General features: G+C 41.4%; 1 pseudogene; it reads right to left on the bottom strand.

The window, feature by feature from the left end:
* The window catches only part of LOC138818846 (tubulin beta-2 chain-like), a 50,987-nt pseudogene extending 28,655 nt beyond the window's left edge, over window positions 1–22,332 (bottom strand).
* Between the last annotated feature and the right edge of the window lie 362 nt (window positions 22,333–22,694).

The following is a 22,694-nucleotide window of genomic DNA, read 5'->3' as shown; positions in this document are numbered from 1 at the left end:
GTTTTGTGGGAGAATAGTGTTTCTTTGATACATTTGGGTGCTCCATTGTTTGGTAAATAGATATTTAGAATTGTAATATCCTCCTGAAGGAGGGATCCCTTAATTAGTATGTAGCGACCTTCTTTATCTTTTCTCATGAATTTTAATTTGAAGTCTATTTTATCTGATATTAGGATTGCAACTCCCGCCTATTTATGGGGTCTGTTTTCATGGTAGATTTTGTTCCAGTCTTTAACATTGAAAATGTGTTCGTTTTTACGGGCAAGATGTGACTCCTGCAGGCAGCAGATAGAAGGATCTTGTTTTTTAATCCAAGTAGACAGTCTATGTCGCTTACTTGGAGATTTAAGTCCGTTAACATTATTAGATAGAACTGAGGAGTATTTGGTATTTCCTGCCATGTTATCCACCTTCTTGGGTGCTGCGAAAACTAGTTTCTTCCTAAGGTTCTTGGATTCTCAGTTTGGGTGCAGTTTCTTGGCCTTTGTTGTGGTCTTGTTGGTTTTCTATGTGTAGGACCTCTTTAAGAATCTTTTGTAGGGCTGGTTTGATGGAGATGTATTGTTTCAATTTTTCTTTGTTATGGAAGGTTTTTATTTGGCCATCAGTTATGAAGGAGAGTTAAGCTGGGTACAGTATTCTTGGTTGATAGTTGTTTGTTTTTATGGCATGGCATACGTCATTCCAGGCTCTTCTTGCTGTGCTTGTCTCTGCTGAGAAATCTGAGGTGATTCTAATTGGTTGCCCTTTATAGGTGATTATTCTTTTCTCCTTGACAGCTTTAAGGACCTTTTCCTTGGTCTGAGTTGATCCTGTTTGGATTATAATGTGATAGTGGGATGTTCTATATTCTTCTTGTCTATTTGGGGTTCTAAAAGTTTCTTGTATCTGAATAGGTCTATCTTTTTGAATGTTTGGGAAGTTCTCTGCTAGAATCCTGTTAAACAAATTTCCTAGAACATTAACTTCTGTTTCTAGGTGCTCCTCTATGCCCATTATCCTTAGATTAGGTCTTCTGATGGTTTCTTCCAAGTGTTGGACAGATCTATCATATTTCTTGGACTTGTCTTGGATGGTAGTATGTTCTTTCTCTATAATATCTAGGCTGTCTTCAAACCCTGAGATTCGATCTTCTTCATGGTCTAACCTGCTGTCCAGACTTTCTACTTTGTTTTTTATCTCTTTTCCTTCTAATTGGTCGCTTTGATGGCTTCAAATTCTTTGTTGAAGCTTTGTTTTAGATCTTGTATGAACTTCTTTACTTCCTTAATTTGATGTTCAGTGTTTATTCTCAAATCACTTAGTTGATTAGTTATGGTTTCCTTGGACTCCCATTCCTTCTGTTAGGTTCCATTCATCATTGCCTTTTTGGTCTTCCTGACTTCCTTCAGCTCTTTGTTAATGTATTCCATGAATTCCTTTAGTGATCTTTGTGTATTCTCATCCTGCTCTCTCAATTCCTGTATTACTCTTTGCTAGCTTCCTCCCTTTTGTGGGATTCCTGTAGTTCTCTTTGAGTATTCTCAGCCTGCTCATGCCATTCCTGCCTTTCTCTTTGTGTATTCTCATGCTGCTCACTCAAATCCTGTATCAATTTTTGAGTAGCTTCCTCGCGCTTATGATATTCCTGTATAAACTTTTGGATTGCCTCCTCTCTCTCCCTATCACGCTCATACAGAGTCCTTTTTATGTTTTCAATCTTTTCATTTATCATTTTTGCCAGCAGTGTTTGTAGAGCTATTTGGGAACTCTCCTCTGGATTATTCATTATTTGTTCCTACCCCTGGTTATCAAGAGTGGGAATTGAGATACCCGGGTTTGCCATTTTTCTTGTGTTTTTCCAGCTTACTCTGCCCGTTTGAGATGAAAAGAGCTCCAGTGTTGTGCTAGTACACTATCTTAAGGCAAGCATCAACCAAAGTCTGAATTTGCACACACAATAGTCTACAGATACAATCTAGTTCAACAGATACATCTATTCCACATCAAACAACTATATGTTAATGGGCTACGTACCGCGAAGAAGAATTTTCACAACCAGAAATTATTAGGGTTAGGGAGAGATGTGGTTAAAAAAAGTAATAGATTGATGTGGGAAGGCACAGTGAGAGTTAACTAAGTCCTAATCTCAAAGCAGGAAATAGGTTGTGTAGGATGAAAGTAGAGAGATAAAAAAGAAGAAATGGAAAGGGAAAAGAAAGAGAATAGAAAAAATATAAAAGTAAAAATTAATAATATTATGCAGAACAAAAACAATCTATTTAGAGAAGAACGTGAATATATTGAGAGAAGGGGATGGATATAAAGGAGATGTGAAAAACTTAAAAATAAAAATGCTTAAGGGGCTGGGATGGTGGCTCAGTGGTAGAGTGCTTGCCTTGCATGCATGAGGCTCTGGTTTCGATTCCTCAGCACCACATATAAAAAAAAAGCCGGAAATGGTGCTGTGACTCAAGTGGTAGAGCACTTGCTTTGAGCTGAAGAGTTAAGGGACAGCGCCCAAGCCCAGAGTTCAGGCCCACAACCAACCAAAAAAATAAAAATAAAAATAAAAATGCTTAAAATATTATATAGGTATAAAGAGGTAGTACTGCTATTAAGGAATTTAAGCCTCAGAGGTTTTGAATTGAGTAATAAATTTGTGGATTAAGTGTGTACACAATGGGGGATATTGTCTAATAGTCAACTAAGAGTTTATCTGAGGATGTGCAGGACAACAATTAAGTCACATAAAGAAGAACAAAAGAGAGGAAATGGTGAAAAGGACAAGAAAGGAAGAAAAAAAGATCAGCAGTCCAGTAGAGCTAAACAAAAAACAAAAAGATAATTAAAAAAGAAAAAAAGAGAAAGAAAACAAAAAAAGAAAGAAAAACGCACACTCATGTATCCCTAAAATAAAAATTTAAGAGGAATAAAAAGTTACTGGAAAACAATTTTTTTTAAAAAACGCAAAAATTAAAGATTAAAAAAAGTTTTAGAAAAGAAAAAATAAAATTTATATAAGGTACCAAAAGAAGAAGAAGTAGAAGAAGAAGAAGGAGAAGGAGGAGGAGAAGAAGAAGAAGAAGAAGAAGAAGAAGAAGAAGAAGAAGAAGAAGAAGAAGAAGAAGAAGAAGAAGAAGAAGAAGAAGAAGAAGAAGAAGAAGAAGAAGAAGAAGAAGAAGAAGAAGAGGAGGAGGAGGAGGAGGAGGAGGAAGAAAGTTCTTTGATTTTTGGGGGAGGGGTGGGAAAAATCCAGTATCTCCCTTGTGTATGTAACCAGCCTCTTGTTGGAGTCTCTGGTCTGCTTGTGGTCCTGTGTCTTGGTTGGTTTCTTAAGTCAGTTTTTTCTAACAGGCAGAAACATGCTCTGCTTTACCCAGGATTTTGCGATCCTCCTCCAAGGCTAGTTCAATGGGAGGCAGATCTACTTTGAGAATCACAAAAGAGGGAGTTGCAGTGATGAAGCTAGGTTCTGGGTAGAGTTGAGGCCTTTCAACAAACAGTAGCTTTTCACGCTGGCTAGTTTGTGAGAAATTCACAGCACCCACTCTGGAGCCATTCTCAGGGTTTCTGTTTACTGAATTTCAATTGATTGTCGAGGCTGCTGAAGGGAGGGGCAGCTTCTGGCTCTGATTACCCAGTGAAGAAAGCCACTGCTAGGGCTGGCGCCTGAGCTGGGTGACTTTTCCCTGGGTGGAGCTGAGTCTGGCAGGTCATGCCGTCGTTAAGTTCTTTTGACCTGCTAAATGACTTGTTTTATTCCAAGGCTTGAGTTGGGGCTAGCAGCTCCAACGAGCTTTGTCGGTATCCAAGATGGAGATCTCCGGTACTGGGGGGGTGGGAGGGGTGGCCTTCCTTCCTGTGCTCCCTGGGAAGGAGTGAGGATGTCAGGCTTCTACTCCCGCCGAGTCTTGGTTCCTGGGTCATCTCTGGTTCTCTGAACTGCAGGATGAAGATGTCCGCTCCTTGTCGGTTCTTGCTGGTGTTGAGTAGAATCCACTTGCCCGCTGCATCTGGCTCCTTCATCCCAGACTCTCTGTGGTTCAGGTATGGCCCCTGCAGTCGCTGCCACCACCGCTGCCGCCGCGGCCGCCGCCGCCGCAGCTGCTAGCAAGAGCTCAGATCTGTCTCCTAGCCTGGATTTTCTCTCTCTGGCCTGACTCTCTTTTCTGTGATGGCACACTTGGTGTGATTCTCTGGCTTAGGACTGTTCACTGGAACTCTAAAACTGCTTTCTATGCAAGAGCTTGTTTAGACTCCAGCTTCTGCTCCTCCATCTTCCCGGAATTCCATCTCCATGAGACTCTTATCTCGAATAAACCACAAGATAAACCAGAACTGGCACTGTGATTCAAGTACAGTGTTAGCCTTGAGCTGAAGAGCTAACTGACAGCGCCCAGGCCCAGAGTACAAGCCCCATAACCAAAAATGTGTATACTCACACACACACACACACACACACACACACACATACGTAGGGATTGTGTTATTCTTTTACCCATTCATCATTGGTGGACCTACAGCTTTCTTAATGATTGCAATAAATATGGACAAGATCACATAGTAGATCTACTATTGCCAACTTAGATATTTTTAAATGTGCATTTACATGCAATTTAGTACATTAATGATGTTGTCCAGTGATCTACTTTGAAACTTTTTCCATCTTCTCTAATTGAAACATTGGAGAAATGCACCTTCTACAGATCTGCTTTGCTAATTACATCACCATCAATTATTTAATGCATATGGCATTCCATCAAGGTAACTGTCTTTTGAACTAGTGCAGCTGCAAGCACTTAATCATTCATATGTTTACTCATATTTTTTTTTATTTTCAAGATGATGTACAGAGGGGTTACATTTACCTAAGTAAAGTAGAATGTGCATTTCTTCTCAAACATGTTACCACTTCCCTCATTTTTCTCATAATTTCCCTCCCCTCTTACACCTTCCCCCCAAGTTGTACAATCATTTCCGACATATTATTCTGTGTATATTGCTGCTCTGTCATCTTTTCTCACCTTTCTGTTGTTCCCCTTCCTTTTCCTTATTCAGATAAATGTATATAAAATACCAGAGTACCAAAATCAAATACAGTGACAACAGGGGATATATCATAGTGGGAAGAAAATACAAAAAATTTACTTGTTTTTATTTTTTATTTTTGGCAGGGGGCGGGTGGTCATGAGGCCTGAACTCTGGGCTGGGGCCTGTCCCTCAGCTCTTCAGCTCAAGGCTAATGTTCTACTACTTGAATCATAGCATCACATCTGGCTTTTTCTGTTTAGATGTTGCTGAAGAATTGAACCCAGGGCCACATGATTGCAATAAATAGAGGCAAGTACTCTACTACTGAGCCACCATCCCATCCTGTTGTTGCACTTTTAATGTACTATGTGATTTTTTCGTTTTTTTGGTACATTCTCTTTTTTTTAATGAGTTTCAAATAATTGTGGAAAATTCTTTCATATACAAATAGATCCTGTGGAGATTTTAGCTAGAAAAATTTTCTATGTGTTTCATTATTTTTTATTTTTGTCGGTCATGGGGCAAAAAAAAAGAAACTTTGCCACTTTAGCGGGGAGGGGGGGAGGGAGGAGGAAATGGGAAGGTATGGGAAGGGGAAACAAAGGAGGAGCAACAATGCTTGATAAGAAATGTACTCATTTCCTTGCCCATGTAATTGTAATCCCTCTGTGTGGTATTTTCACAATAAAAAACAATAATAAAAAATTGCTATGTGTTCTGGTATATAGGTATAATACTGTCTTCTTTGGAGGCCAAAGTAGGAAGATTTCTTGTTCAAGTCCAGCCCTAGTAGATTAGCAGAACTATATAACCCCCAAGTATAAACAAAAGGGGTTGTGGACATAACTCAAATACTATAGCACCTACGTAGCATGCACAGGCTTTGATTCAATCTTCAGGGGAAACAAAAGTGAAAAGGAAGAGAAAAAATCCTGAATTATCAAAGTTGATACTGTGCAGATATTTCTAGATAACCATTTAGCCATCAAAACTATACAGGAATTTTTAGAAAGAGATAAGAATTTCAACAAATTGCAATTGCAGCAAACATGGCTTATTTATCTTATTTATATTATGGTGGGAATAACAGGCAATTAGAATGAATATGAGAGCTTCAGAAGAAATTGGCAATTTATCGAGGAAGAATGTCAAGCATTGCTTTGAGACACTAAAAATGGAAGCAGCAGGTCAGATTTCAGACATATTTGCAGCTGAACTGGGATGTAGACCAGCCCTGCCCTTACTACAGTCCCCTGAAAAAATTTTTGCCAACCTCTGCTATCCTTCTGGGCTGTAAAGCCATTCTCCTAACCTGCTCAGAGACAGGGGCTTCACCCCAACCAACGTCTTACAAAACAGTTCACCTTTTGCCAGCCCCAATCAAAAGTCCTGACAAATAAGCAATGGAATTCCCATCTCTCCTTCGTGTTTTTGAGCTAAAATTCTGCAGCCATATTTTAAGAATGTATTTTCAAGATTGTTTGAATTCGTGTTTCCTGGATGGGAAACTGGAATAGCCCCAAATGCATCTATTTTTATTTGTTTCCCACTCTGCTGATGTTGTACTCACTTGACACCATGGAAATCATTGTGGGTAACCCTTGAAGTTGAGCTAATTTTTCAAGGCCCCTGGGCAGTGGGATAGATCACCCTCTCAGATTAGCTATTACAACCAGTGATTAAAGTGTAACCTGGTCTTTCAGAAATAACAGAAATTCTGCCACGTTTTTCAGTTCTGTTAAATGTGGTGGACAGAGCTAACCCTGAATGCTGGCTGCATGTTGGGTTGCCATAGAAGCAAACAGCATCCTTGGCCACTTGTTCCACAGAGAAGCTCCTCCCTGTGCCAGCTTAATAAAGCAGAAAGTACCTTTCTTTGTTGCTGGCATAGCTATCTCTGCCCTCCCCAAGATAGCTGAACAATAGAAGGGGTATCTCACTAATATGTGGCATGGAAAATACAGGCAACACAGTGATGGACTTAGCTGTGTCCATTGCTGGCCTTAATGACCCTAGGGGATAGGTGAGATTTTACATTAGACAAGATCATCAGTAATGCCAGTGGGAGATTCTTGTCTAAGCATTGGGAATAGCTCTCAGTGTTTCTTTTGCCTACATTAAAGGCTGCTTAATGCACTAGAGCTTGTCTTGGAAAAGACACTGAAAGGAAAAACATAGGGGATCGAAAGGGCCACAGAGACACAGAGTTGTCCTAGCCCCTTGTTAGGGATCTTAGAAGAGGAGGTGCACACATGTGGAAGCCCTCAATTTAAGCCTCACTTGATTTGTGAAATAAAATCATTCACTGAGTTGATGTGCCTCCTGAATTCTGCCTACCTGCATGTTTCCCTTTACAATTCACCCAAATGCCAAGGATGATACAGTACACTGTACTCAACACTCTTTAAATAAACTGAGGCTCAGGGATATGAGCCTGAGTTCCTTGGTAAGCAGCAATGCTGGCACTTGGATCTATGACTCCAGCTGTGAACCTACACTTCATTTGTCTTTTCTGACCTTGAAATAAAATTCTCTTTTCCTGCCTGCCAGCTAACTAGCTCCATGCTCAGTGCCCACTTCCCTATACTCCAGTTCTATCTAGAGAATAAAATACTCAAAGTCAACTATCTTCCACACTGATGTGTCTCTGCTTACCAGGAATCAATGCCTGGGGTGCTGGTATGGCAGCAGAGGACAGCCTCCTTCTGCCTTCCTTATTTCATGCAAGTTTCTTTGTATATACTATCTCTCTTGTAACGCAAGGCTCTGGTGGAGCAGTGTTGCTAATGGGGCAAGATAGAAATCCTAGAAGGTGGAGTTCTCTTTTAATTTTAAATTCCTTAATTCTCAGTTGTCTTACTTTCTGAGGTATAACATATAAGCAAGGGGACAAAGAAATATGCTTTTAGCAAATATCAGAAGAGTTCTCTGTGTCTATTAGAATTGTTGTTTTTGTTGATCATAGAGTTTGAACTTAGGGTCCAGGCACTGTCCCTGGGCTTTTTTGCTCAAGACTAGAGCCCTACCACATTGAGCCAAATTTCCACTTCCAGTTTTCTGGTGGTTAATTGGAGATAAGAGTCTCACAGACTTTCCTGCCAGGGCTGGATTTGAACCACAATTCTCAGATTTCAGCCTCCTGAGTAACAAGTATTACAGTCGTGGGCCACCAGCACCTGGCAGAAATTTTTTCTTTTTTCTTTTTTTAAATACTGTGAGATTTGCAGAGAAAGCAAGAAATTAGAATCTATTGTTGGGAGAGCAAATTAATTAAATGTTTTGTGGACAGCTTGACAAAGTACATTAAGTAATGAAATATGCCTCATCTTTGACCCAGCTAAATACATCTGAATATTCCTCAAAATAAGTCACAGAGAGAGGAAGATATTCTGGGCAAGCATGCCTCAGCACCATATGTCCGTCCTAGGCAAGGTCTGGAAAAATAACCTAGGTGATAAAATTATTACTGCATGTATTCAACTAACTGGAAAGCAATTCTTAAAATACTACATGCCTATTGAAAGGAAAAGGTATTCTTGACACAGGAAGCAAAACAAAAACAAAGTGTTAAAAATAATAGAGTTATCTTGGGGTTCATTTCGCCTAGCATCATCTTTTCTGACCATCTCTGCTTGTCTCATATGTCTATAGTTCTAGCTATTCTGGAACCTAAAGCCAGAAGCTCACTTGAACTCTAGTTCAGGGCTCACCTAAGCAACATATTGAGATACTGTCTAAAAACAAATAGCTGTCTTCATCTAACCAGACCATGCTCAAGAAATTATGTAGTCCCAAATGTTTGTATAAAGTACACTTAGGAAGAAGAGGTTCAGGTGTACCTTCACATACAAGGGTGACAGATAGGTAATGACAAATATTTAAGGCTTGAAGACAGAATTTTTATTGTGTTCACTATAAATGTTGTATTTGAACAGATCAGACAGACAGATAGAATTGTGTCCATTCATTGAGCCTAAATCAGAATAAAACATACTTAATTGAATCCATTACATGTTACCACAAATTATAAGGCAGCTATCCAACCTGGGTCCTTGCATCCAGCATAAGGAGAATTCAGGTAAGAAGAAAACATATGTAAAGATGATCGAAGGGTTTAGTAGAAGAGAAAAATAACAAAGAGCACATATTATAGACACACCACAGAGAAAAGGGCAATTCGGCCCAGGTCAGCCATCTTGGCCATTTTCCTCATTACAGAGATTGGTCTTGGGTTAAATAGGGAGAATTGTAGACCTTGAAGATGGCTTTCTGATTGGTGGCTATCCTTTCTGTTTCTTGTAATGTTATGACTTCAAAGATTTATTGCCCCATCCTTATGTACTCAACATTTTGAGCATACTCTTTATTCTTCTGTAGCCCTCTTCGCCCATATCCATGTCAGCTAGCTTTGGTTTAGCAGCTGATCATGCCATCTGCCAGTTCTATAGACCACATGTTCTGATTGACTACTTTGCACTAACTCACACTAGAATTACTCTGATTTAAAAAAATATGCCATGTTATACATGCATCTGAACAACATGTGGTAGCACATAGTACATTATGTATCAGGTAAAAATAGGGAATAAACATTTTCAGAACAAATACTGTAGTATATTCCCTAAAGTATTAAGTACTACAATTGTTTTATTGAAATGTATAATCATACGTAACTGGTATTTTTGTCAATAAACCTGCTTTTATTTAGGAGGTAGTATGTACAGAAATAGCTCTTAGACATAATATTAAGTTATCGTAAAAACAACTCCACTTCCATTTCTATTCAAGATGGGTAATTTAGGTATCAATTCCCTCACTTTCTAGAGCAATGAGTTCTCTTCTTCATAGGCAGAACACAGATTCTGATAGCCTTCTTGCTTTAGAGCTGGCCCTGACATCACCCTGACACACTGGCATGGCTTTTTCTTCCCACCAGGTTTCTATCAGATAGGGAAGCTTTATGGTTGCACACTGAAGACTGACCACCCCAATCTCCAGTCCATGTCTCCCAACTTGAGATAGGATATTCCTTACAGTACCTGAAGTCCATTAGTCCATTAGTCCATTATCTATCTATCTATCTATCTATCTATCTATCTATCTATCTATCTATCTATCTATCTATCTATCTATCTATCTATCTATCTATCTATCTATCTATCTATCTATCTATCTATCTATCTATCTATCTGTCTATCTGTCTATCTGTCTATCTGTCTATCTGTCTATCTGTCTATCTGTCTATCTATCTATCTATCTATCTATCTATCTATCTATCTATCTATCTATCTATCTATCTATCTATCTATCTATCTATCTATCTATCTATCTATCTATCTATCTATCTATCTATCTATCTATCTATCTGTCTGTCTGTCTGTCTGTCTATCTATGCTCTATTTTGTGTGCCAGTACTGGAGTTTGAACAGAAAGCCTCATGCTCTTCCTTAGCTGTTTTTGTTCAAGGTTGTCAGCCTCCCATTTTAGCCACACTTCTGCTTCCAATTTTTTGCTGGTTAATTAAATATAAGAGGCTATGGACTTTCCTGCCCAGGGTGGCTTTGAAACACAATCCTCAGATCTCATCCTTCCAAGTAGCTAGGATTACAAATGTGAGCCACCCCTGGGTGACTTCTTATCTTCATACACCTCCTATGGTTTGTGTCATCACCCAAAGGGCTTCTAGCCATAGAAAGCTTACCCATTCTGTCCATGGTTTCAAGATGGAGGCAGCCAAAACTGACAGTCTCAAAGCCTGTGATTTCATCCCACTAGACCCTACCGAAGCCTTCACCACATGAGGCATCTCCCTGCCATGTTCTAGCTCCAATCTTTTTATATCCTTTCTCCCTTTTCTCACCTTCTACCCAGACATGCATAATCTCATCATTACCTTGGAACTAGTCATCTATCCATCCCATTCCTGGCATTTAAAGAACCCCTGGATTCCAATAGCTCAAGCCTGTATTCCTAGCAACTCAGGAGTCTGAGATCTGAGGATTGTGGGTCAAAGTCAGCTTAGTAAGAGTGAAGCCCACGAGAACCTTACCTTCACTTAACTACTAGAAGTTGAGCTGTGGTTCAAGTGACAGAACACGCTAGCATTAAGTAATAAAGTTCAGGGACCATGTACAGGCCCAGGTCTGTTGTGCATGTACACAAATACGCATGAAAACACATAATGTAATCTGGTTTTATTGTTTGGTGTTTGAATAAGGCTACTTGTTTACAACCTTAGGAACGAGCACATTTCAGTTGCTTTTTCTACAGTGAACTTGGATGTAAGTCCTGTGTTGTCCTCAAACCCCTGAGTTTCAACAACTGAATATTACAAGTACTGGGATGTTATGCCTGAATGAAATCAACTGATGGTTGAGTCTGCCTTTGCCAGCTGACACTGTCCACAGGGTACTTCTAGTCTTTAGACACTTCCTATGGAAGTGACTGTCCCTTGTAATGTAAAGACTTTTCAGCGGGGGGGGGGAGGGTGTTGGGCTGGTAGGGATGGTAAGGGGAAAAAAAGGAGGCAACAATGCTTAATAAGAAATGTACTCATTACCTTGTTCATGTAATTGTAACCCCTCTGTACAATGTTTTCACAATAAAACTTACTAATAATAAATCAAACAAACAAAAAAGACTTTTCTGCCCCCTGGCTCCTGAAACCTCCTCTGAAGTTTTCTTCCTCCTGTTGTCAGGATTCAGCTCATGTGTGCTCCTCTCCAAAAGGCTGAGCAAGCTTTCTTGGAAGATGCATTCTGTCTCCAGGGAGAATGAGACATAATACCTCTTTGGGCAGTAACTCAGGTTTCTGCCCAATCCCATCTGCCAGGATTTTGACTGGGCACTCAGAGCTGCAGCTAATATGGAATGAATGAAAAAGACAACAGTGAAAAAGAAGACCTCCCAAAAGAGCTTAGAGAAAGAGTCATAGATTGGAAATTGCTTGGAATATGGTCTTCCCTCCATGAGGCCTCTCCATTTACTAGCTAGCATTCCTGGGCTGGAGTGCCTCTTTGTGGCTCCACCCTTGGTCATGTATACAATTCCTATATTGCCAATGTAACATCAAAAGCTGATGTTCCCAGGGACATTGGAGGGGACAGCAAGAGGTAGCTACCTATTACTTACACACAAACTACTTAGGCTGTCTAAAGAAATGAAGTCTGGTCATTTGTAGCATTGTGTTGGCAAATTCACCATCTATGGATGGGAGTGCACCTTAATCCTAGTGGAGCTAGAAGAGTCATACAAACGGATTACCCTGAAGCTTTGAGCAGAGCTAGCTGTTGCTGCTGGCTTCTCGACTATTTTGTCTTTGAAGTACCAAGAAATTGATGAAAACATCAGCACATCAAAGCAATTCTCAGTGTTCTTTTGTCACAAGAGTTCCAAAATAAGTTTCCAGCAATAGTTTTGCAAAAGCTTTGGCTGCTCTGTCCCCAGGAGAGACGTCACCTGCCCAAAGTGCCTATGGGACCTGGACATCATCTTAGAAACCAGCTCATCTGGGCTTGTTTGAGGGCTCTCGAGGTAGAGGCGGGGGTGGGAAGTTGATATCCCCAGACCTTATGTCTTTTATCGAGGCATTATCTCTTATTATAATGGTCTCTTTTCTTTTCAGTGAATATCAAGTGTTGTCCTGAATACTGGGTACAAAGCTGTGAACAGAATGAGGTACTTTCATCATGGGGCTTATTTATTGCTGCACAGCCTAATGCATCATAAATAAGTGGAGATTATGCAGAATATTATGAGAAAAAGGCATGGTAAGGAAAGCCAAACTGTATGATTTCACAATTGAGGGATGTGTAGCTTATACACAAAGCCCAAAAAACAAACAGCTTTAATGTTGTTTCTCTTTTTTTTTTTTTTTTGGTGGTAGTAGGGCTTGAACTTTGGGATTGGGCATTGTCCTTGTGCTCTTCAGCTGAGGTCGAGAACTCTATTTGGTTTTCTGGTGATTATTTGGAGATAAGAATCACAGGGAGGGCTGGGAAGGTGGCTCAGTGGTAGAGAGCTCTCCTTGCATGCTTGAGGCACTGGGTTCGATTCTTCAGCACCACATAAGCAGAAAAAAAAAGCCAGAAGTGGCGCTGTGGCTCAAGTGGTAGAGTGCTAGCCTTGAGCTGAAGAGCTGAGGGACAGCACCCAGGCCCAGAGTTCAGGCCCCACCACCCGACCCCCACGCCAAAATAAAAAAGAATTGCAGGGAGTTTCCTGCCCATGTTGGTTTTGAATCGTGATCCTCAGATCAGCCTCCTCAGTAGCTAGGTTTACAGGTGTGAACCACTGGTGCCTGGCTAATGTTGCTTCTTACTTGCTCACCTTTGGTGCCAACGACCTCCATGAGTCAAATCTCGAAGTGTCAAATTGAGAACTATCTTGTACTTTGAGAAGTTATAGGGAAATAAAAAATTCAGAGATATATGCCACAGGTTAGGGAGTCAAAGTTGGATTTGAATGTTTTGTCTCCCTTTGGGTGAATGCTTCCTCTTCAAAGATTTAACACTTTTCTCAAAAACAAAACCAAAAAATATGGGATGGATATACTTAAGCCATATCTTGTCTTGAAAGCCTTCTTGTTTTGAAATTATTTTAAACTCAAAGAAGAGTTGCAAAGAGTAGTGAGAGTTCCCACATACTTCTTCACTGCTTTTTTATTATGAACATACTATTAACATCTTATATAACCACTCTCATTTACTGATTCTAAGACATTCACATTTGCACAATATTTTCAAGCTCCAGATGTTATTTGAATTGTATCATATCCCTCTCTAACGTCTTTGTGTATGTGTTCTTGTATTAAAGTACTGATGGCCACAAAAAGGGGTCAGAAATCATTTTTTCCTTACCTGAAAAGGAAGAGGCATGGGACATAGTTCTAACAGTGTGTAAGTGTGGAGACTGCACATTTTGGAAATGGTTACAAGCCTTATTAAAAGAACTATCTAGTTAATAAAAGTTGTCACCCTGGTCAATTGTCCTGGGCCACTGCCTCAAATGTTGCCTTAAAAACCAGCTGGACACCCGCCTATCAAGCCTATGCCACATATCCTTAACCAGTCTTAGTAGAAATTTGCAGCCCAGAAAAATGTGTGATAACCCTTTTGAGTCGGTGTGGGACCCTGCTGCTGCTTCTACCCACCCTTCTGGATAAAGTTCAAGGACGGCCTTATAGTCATCTGGAAGGAAATCTATGTTGTCATCCTGACCATGTTGACCATAGTGACAGTGGACTGGACTCCTGCCTGACTCCATCACCTCTGACTGCTTCCCAGTGGAAAGCTGCTTTGGATCTGCTGAAACTGAGTCTGTGGTATATTATTTCAGTGATATCCAGTAACTCTCTCTATTCCCACAGTAGATATTGAGGGCAAGGATGATATCACTGGCTTGCCTCAGGCACTTCAAGGATTAGGAAACTAGAAATCCACTCTACAATCAAATCCTTGCTTGGTTTGGGTGTGGTAAAAGGCCGCTTCCAACAATAGCTATAAAGGAGAGATCTTTATCAATGGAGGTAGTAGGAGGAATGAAACTCACCCCTGCTATTAGAATTAAAAATTTAACAAAATTCTCCACCCAAGGGATGCCTTGAGGCAGTTCTGATAACCTGGTTCCTCAAGCCAAAGAAGCAAAATGGGCCCAAAAGCCACAAAGAAACTCAGGGAAAGAAAGTGTAGTAAAGAAAGCCTTAGAAAGGAATTGAAAAAAAATCTCATCTGGATTAAAAAAAAAAGATATAAAAATAAGGATTGTCTTAAAATGTTTGTCACAGTGAAAAGGGGAAGAAGACAAACCCCAGAAAGTTTAAGTATGTAACAAATGGTAGGAGTATGTCTTAAAAATGAAGCTTATGAGTAAGTTGGTATGAAATTAAACTAGCTTTCATATACATAGAGTCATGATGGGTGAATTGATGTGGAACTATTCTTTATGTTTATCTGTATGGTAGGGAGGAAGGATATACCCACTTCAATCTAGATGCTGGTTTAGCTAATTAGAGCAGCCAGGTAGACTCGTTGTGAGAGGGGATTCTCTTAAATTTACCATGACTGAATGACTCCTTCCCTTTGCCCTTTTGCGCTCCCATTGCATTGTCTATTCCAAAGGGTTTATGCCCTGTGAAATGATGTTTGTCAGACCATCCTTCTTGTATCCTCGCTTAAAAACTGCAATGTTGACATAGATGACTGCTCCAGTCTTTACAGGCACTGCAGACTGTTCAACAGGAACTCCATTCCCAATTTCAGGCACTCCTGCAGGCAGCCCCTGTAGTTGGACCTAATTACTGATCATGAGACACTGTGTGGGTCATATGACATAAAAAAAACTAACTATCCTCAGTGGAAAGGACCTTATACTGCTATCCTAACAGCTCCAACCACTGTCAAGGTGAATGGGATCTGGTCCTGGATCCACGCTTCACCACTTAAGGTGGCCCTGCTACCAGAAGAGACAAATGGATGGACCCTGAAAAGCCTCTCAAGCTAAGACTTATCTCATCATAATTTTTCATTTATGCTTCTGTGCTCTAAATGATGTTAACTACCACTGGCAGTTTAAAATCAGAGACAAGGGGACAGTTTTCTTACTTCTGCTATTGTAATGTCCCTGATTGTAGCAATTTAATTTTACCAACCAACTCAACTTGTGGAATATGACAAACTGCTTCAGGTATCTTGATGTCACACCCCTTCTCCTACTATGTTCTGGTGCAATGGAAGCCTATGGTCATACATTAATCCAACCTTGGCCTCTTGGATTTTGATAACAGCAGTTCCCCAATTAAATCTTTATACCAAAAGTGAAAATTTTCAGAGATTGTTATGCCACCTCTTAACCAAGAGGACAGATTTTATTCCTATAATGTTAGGGGTGAGTCTGGTTACCTCTGTTGGAGGAGCAGCTTTTGCTGGAGGTGCTGTAAGACATAGTTTAAAACTTGCTCAAGAATTTGAGGAGAGGGTAGATGAGGATACTCATGCCTCTTCAGTGTCTCTGGCATGCATACAAAGACAACTGAACTCTCTAGCGGGGGTGGCCTTGCAGAATCATACGGCACTAGACCTTCTCACAGCTTCCAAAGAGGGAACCTATGTTTTTCTAAGGGAAGAGTGCTGATACTGTGTAAATGAATCACGGCTGGAGAAGAAAACATAAAGGTTGTAGGTAAACTGTGTGAAGGACTCCACCAGCATCCATCTGCTAAACTAGATCTAGTATGGGTTCAAAGCCTTTTGGCCTGGTGGCTAGTATCCCTAGCCACCAGCAATTATACTATTTCTTCTACTTGTTATTACTGGTTCCTGTGTGGTTAAGTCTTTGATATCACTTATAGAAAAAATAATTGGGACTGTCAAGCTGATGGCCCTTCAGGCCCAGTACAGCCTCCTGAGTCAGGAAAAAGAGTCAAGAATTTGACTCAGTTACAAAAAGAAAGGGGAATGTAAGGATCTCTTAGGATTAAAGACCCCAAGACCAAGCAATGACACTGAGTCAGAATATTAACCTCTTATGGGGAACTGAGGAATGCAATAATCTCTTGCTTGAAACTGAGGAATGAAATAACAGGAAATTGCCATTGTAAAAGTCCCTTGTTTGGAAAAAAAAGTTGATGTTATCATACTAATAGAACTTTGCAGCTTGTACCTGCTTGTGTTTTTTGCCTTCATTAGCCTAGGCTGTGTTCATGTTTAGGGTCATAGTGTTAGCTCCCAAGTCTACACTGTGTCCCTGGCAGGACAACTTCTGTAACACCTAACAAACTTCTTTAATCTCTAAGCCCGATTTGATGGACTCATTCTCAGACCCTGTAAGAATTGAAATAACAGTGATTAAGTTGTCTTAGACACTAATGAGGGGAATTTGTTTTAAGGATATCTCAGTTAATCTCAAAGTAAGAATAGAGTAGGATCAGACCTAAAATCTAGAAGTAGCCATGAACATCCATTGGCAACCTGGGAATGATTGTCTCCTGAACCCACATTCCTGTTTCAGCATTCTCACTGTTAAGAAAATGGAGGAAAACAGAAAAGGAATAGGCCAGACTCAATGATCAACAGGTGGGGACTGTTTATTGCCAGCAAGGTGCATAGACCTTTCAGGTTTGGAGGTTGTTTGAGGGACAATATTTTGGATGGACTTATATAGGGCTTGTTTTCACAAAGAAGCAGAAAATAAAAAGTGGCTTATGCTCTCTTAGGCCACAAGGAGACTTCCTTGACCAGGCCCACAAGTTGAATGTTCTACACTGGATGAAGGGCTATTGTCCCCTGGGGACCAAGTGTTATATCCTTGGCCAGGCACTGATTGGAACCTGCCTGCTGACAGGCATGTGGCCACGCTTGTTTTCTTGTACCTGGTGTCTTGCTTGAGCTGGAGGAATTAGGCAGGAATCAATCTTTCACTCACTGTAACAAATTTTTCAAGCCAAATTGCACAGATTCCAGCCTGTTACCTTTCCTGCAGCAGAATGTGGGGACATCAGGTTATACAGTGCTGTGGCGTTTTAGTGAGAGCAATGAAAAGAGTCCCCAGTATGTGACTTCTGTTAGAGTCATCGGAACTCTTGAACAGAAAAGTGTTGGTAGCTAGTTGTGATTCAGCTAGCTGCAGAAGGTCTCTGGCATCTCTAAAGGAGAACTGGGTCTCTCTGTTGACTGCCACTGGCAGGTAAGAATGTTACTGTAACAGAATAGAGTTCTAATGCCTGTTCCCAGAGCTAGGGCTGGCTCTGATTAGTAGAACCAAAGGACGAGGCTTGGGAGTGGTAGAGGCTGGTGGTCAAATGAATCTAGCTGCTCAGCAGAAAATGGAATATGAATTTTATTAAGAAATACTGGAGCATCTCTTACTCATGAGATACCCTCAAATCAGGCTTTCACTGAGCTGGATGCAGAGCAAAACAAGCACAAAGCCACTGGTAACAACCAAAAACCAGCCCTGCTTCTATTCCCTGCAAACATTCTCCAGGAAATATTGCCACACCATGCAGAACAATTCCTACCAGATCTGCTGAGTTTCTGCTAGGCCCAAAAGTCGGGTTCCCTTTCCATTTTACTTTTCATTTTCAGTCTTTTTCTCTTGCTTGTTTTTCTATGAGATCTTCTTTTATTTGTATTTACACACACACACACACACACACACACACACACACACACACACACACACACACACGCATTTGTGAAAATACCTTACAGAGAAGTTACAATTACATGAGTACATGAGCAAGGTAATGAGTACATTTCTTATTAGGGATGGTAAGAGGAAACAAAGTGGGAGGCAACAATGCTTGATAAGAAATGTACCCATTACCTTTTATTTGTATTCTGTGACAAGTGATCTGAATTTTCCCTGTTACTGCTTCCAGCACATGCTGCCCTAGGTCCAATTGAACACTCTACCACAATGCCTGGACCTCTGCTGTAACAGCTTCACCTAGTCCTATAATTGAATCCCAGGAGGCTGGGAATATGGCTCAGTGATAGAATGCTTCCCTAGCATGCATGAATTCATGGGTTCGATTCCTCAGCAACACATAAGCAGAAAACACCAGAAGTGGTGCTGTGGCTCAAGTGGTACAGTGCTAGCCTTGAGTAAAAGAAGTTCAGGGGCAGTGCAAAGGCCCTGAGTTCAAGCCCCAGGACTGGCACAAAAAAGGAAAAAGAATTGAACCCCAGGGCTTCCGATGTCACATTTAGAAGGCATGTTTTCTTCCTACATTGTCTGTCATGTGTATCTACAGCTTTCTCTAACAAAGGTTTTTCATTGAAACTACAGTTGCTTACATCTTAGCCTTAGGATCTGATATAGGGATTGATCTCTGGGCAACAGGGCTGGTTGAAATGCAAGACATTTCCTTAGCACAATTCAAGGGCCTACTCTACTTGTTTTAATGTTCTGGGAAAGTTTTCTTTTTTTTTTTTTTTTTTGGGTCCAGTCGTGGGGCCTGAACTCTGGGCCTGGGCACTGTCCCTCAGCTCTTCAGCTCAAGGCTAGCACTCTACCACTTAAGCCACAGCGCCCCTTCCGGGGTTTTCTTTTTGTTTATGTGGTGCTGAGGAATCAAACCCAGGCCCTCGAGCATGCAAGGCAAGCGCTCTACCACTGAGCCACCTTCCCAGCCCCTGGGAAAGTTTTGTAAAGCAGTTTTGAAAGTTTGAAACAAGAAAGCACCAAGCTCATGGCTGGTCTCATTAACTATTGGGTGAAAACTCCAGAAAAGTGGTGGGAGGTGGGGATGTCTTCCTGCTTGGCCCATAGTAGCATGGCATGCAGCTCTTCTGCAATCAAGCATATTTCTACTGATCATATGTGGACATGGCCAGCTCATCCTGGTACTCTCCAGGTAGTATTTCTTAGGCAACAGGAACTCCATGTAATGAAGTTCAGGGAGTTTACACAGTGCAGAGAAGAGGCGCTTGAGGGTGCAGGCTCACAGCAGGTTAGCAAGGAACTTGAGCTCCTAGAGATAGAGGCAGGAACACAGGCCCAGGATCATCATGACCACATAGCTATGGGTAATAGCACACTCCACTGGGGTCCACACCCGCACTATCTGGGCAACCTGTTGCCGGAGCTTGAGGAAAGTAGAGGGATATAAATGAAGCAGATTGTGTCTACTGAGGTGCAACACATCCAGCTGGGCAGCATGGATACAGTCTGCCAAGAAGTTCATGTCCACATGGTTCAGAGCACAATTGGCCAGGTCCAGCATTCTCAATCATGTCCTGAACGGGCTGTAGAACATGGAATAATCAGCACTAATCAGGGGAGTTCCATGTGAGCAACAATGGATGTGAGCAATCCATCTGCTTGTCTGTCACAGAGAACAAAGACTACACCTTGCAGGGCAAGTCTTGTTCTTACCTGACTGCATGCAGTCTATGAAAATAGTTTGTGACACATGATGCTACATGAAATGCAAATGTCTGTGTCCATAAATATGGTTCACTGGGATGCAGGCTGGCTCCCTTGCTTTCAGACAGTCTACAGCTGCTGGGCTTGCTGTGTGGTTCAGAATTAACCTGAACCAACGAAACCTTTGTCTTCATCTCACCTAAATGGCAGATTTTATCAACAACCATTTTCATATGAAAGGAGTTATGTACATGATCCTGGAGAGAACATCCACTCTGAGAGCTTGCTACAGAGGAAATGAGGCATTAGTAAGAAAAAAGAGCCATTACTCTAACAATAGAAGAATCCATTACTATAGAGCCAGGAAGGGAAAGCCAGACATCCCCAACTGAGGCACCATATCCACAATCCAATAATTCTGATTTAGATAGTGTTGGCAGCAAGCATCAGCAAAGGGGCAGCTGGGCCCTGTCTCTGACTGAGTCCCTCACTGTCTGTGCATGCCCCTCTTGATATCATAACTGCAAATGGGTGAAACTATTAGCTAAGACCTTATGATAATCCTGCTTATGGAGGAGGCCAGGCATTCCCCCAATTCCCATGAATGATCTTGGGTTAATATCTGCTCAGAAAGGCCAGGGTGACACTGCAGTCCCACAGTCAGCTGACAACAACCTCATGTCACCCAGCTGAGCCAGATTTCTGTACCTGACCTGAGATAATGCCAGTCACACAGTGTTGGGAACTTTTTTGCACCACAATAGACAGCTACAGGAGTCACTATAGTTAGCTTTGCCTTATAAAGCAACATTCTAGACCCATTAGTTAGCATGTTCTTTTCACAGAGACCTCTCCCTCTCCCTTCCCCCTCCCCCTTTCCCTCTCTGTCCTGCTCTTCTTGCTTTCCCCCACTCTTCCTCCTATCTATGCTAGGGATTACAGCCAGGGTTTTTCATGTGCTGGTCAAACACTGTAGCATCAAGGCACATTTTAGCCCTCATTTTTCTTTCTTTCTTTTTTCTTTCTTTTTTTTTCTTTCTTTCTTTTTTCTTTCTTTTTTTCTATCTTTCTTTCTTTCTTTCTTTCTTTCTTTCTTTCTTTCTTTCTTTCTTTCTTTCTTTCTTTCTTTCTTTCTTTCTTCTCTCTCCTCTCTCTCTCTCTCTCTCTCTCTCTCTCTCTCTCTCTCTCTCTCTCTCTCTCTCTCTTTGTCTATCTCTTTCTCTCTTTCTTTTCTTATTTTGAAGACCAAGACACCATTCAAACTCAGTATCTGATGCTTTTGCTCACTGGCTGGTACTCTAATATTTGAGCTACACCTCCAGACCTTGTTTTTTGAGGCAGTCTCCCCATGTTATCCATGCTGGACTTGAACTCACTTTCCTTCTTCCTCAGGCTTCTGAGTGTTGGGATTGCAAGCCTGGTTTTGATGCCTACCTTACACATTGTCTCTTTCTAACTAGAAGCAGTCCCCTGAGGTCCCTCACTATTCTGGATCACTCCTGGTCCTCCAACTTCTTTATTTCTCTTTTGTGCTCTCTTATGTGCAGCTCCAGAGAGCATTGAGCTTGGGGCTTTGTGAATAAGCTGTTCTTCTACCTATCACTCAGTGCCCCTACAGCCTGTGAAGCCAATGACCAGAGTGCTTGACCCATCCCTCCTCCTTTCAGTATCTGAGATTCACCCTAGGAGAATCTGGATCTTCCCTGTCAGCATGGAGAGGGCCACACTCAGCTCTATCAGGTAAGTCATGTGACTGAGCTCTCAGGAGATGGAGCCAAGGAGGCAGTCTTCATGCTTAGAAGTTGGGACAGAAGTGAAGGGTGTGTCAAAGGCCTTAATGGGGAGGATGAGTGAAGTCAGACGAGGGAATCCCACCTGGGCTAACAACTGCTGCACATGCCAGCATGTAGCCGCACATTGTGGGCAACTTCCAGCTTGCACAGCTAACCTGTCCTGGCTAGGCCTAACACCTGCAGAAGCTACCCAGGGCTCAAGCTGTCTTCCCTGAATGAGGGGCAGTGCATTTGCAGAGCAGCCATACCTGCTGATTCCAGGGCCTGTACCACTATCTCAAAGTTGCCTTCAATGGGCTGGGAAGGTGGCTCGGTGGTAGAGCGCTTGCCTTGCATGCCTGAGGCCCTGAGTTCGATTCCTCAGCACCACATAAGCAAAAGGAAAAAAGCCGAAAGTGGCGCTGTGGCTCAAGTGGTAGAGCGCTAGCCTTGAGCTGAAGAGCTGAGGGACAGTGCCCAGGCCCAGAAGGGCCCCACGACCGGACGCCCCCCCCCAAAAAAAAGTTGCCTTCAATGACAAAGAAATAAATGAGGACTTCAATAGGTCACCTAACTGCACAGGGCTCTGCCTGTAGTTGGTAGCATATTCTAGCCAGGAGCTCAGTGTGGCTCCATATTCCCAGAGCCCTTCCACAAAGGCATTGCTGTACCTGCACATCCCGGATACCCATAAGGTCAGATCTCTGCAGCTGATAATCCTTTTAAAGAATTATTTAAGAAAGATTTTTCCTTTGTTTTATTTAGAAAAGAATATTTTAAAGGTTCATTCCCTGGAAAACACTTCCCCAGTTTTAAATGCCAAGACAAATAGTTGGGTTCCACATGAGAGTGCCATTAAGATACTAGAACTCTATGTACTTTTCAGGGATACAATGAATTTTGGGATGACTCAATGTTTTAGGTATCCATGATTCTAACACTAGATACATTTCTACTTTCTCAATACACTGAGAAGAGATTTTGATTCCAAGAGACTTTGAAAAATAGTATGAAGTCTTTCATAACTCCGCATCAACTCTT

This window comes from Dipodomys merriami, unplaced genomic scaffold (genome assembly GCF_024711535.1).
Source record: "Dipodomys merriami isolate MVZ:Mamm:240054 unplaced genomic scaffold, mDipMer1.0.p SCAF_781, whole genome shotgun sequence".
Taxonomy (NCBI): Eukaryota; Metazoa; Chordata; class Mammalia; order Rodentia; family Heteromyidae; genus Dipodomys; species Dipodomys merriami.
The sequence above is the reverse complement of the archived record's forward strand: the minus strand, read 5'-3'. Positions and strand labels throughout refer to the sequence as shown.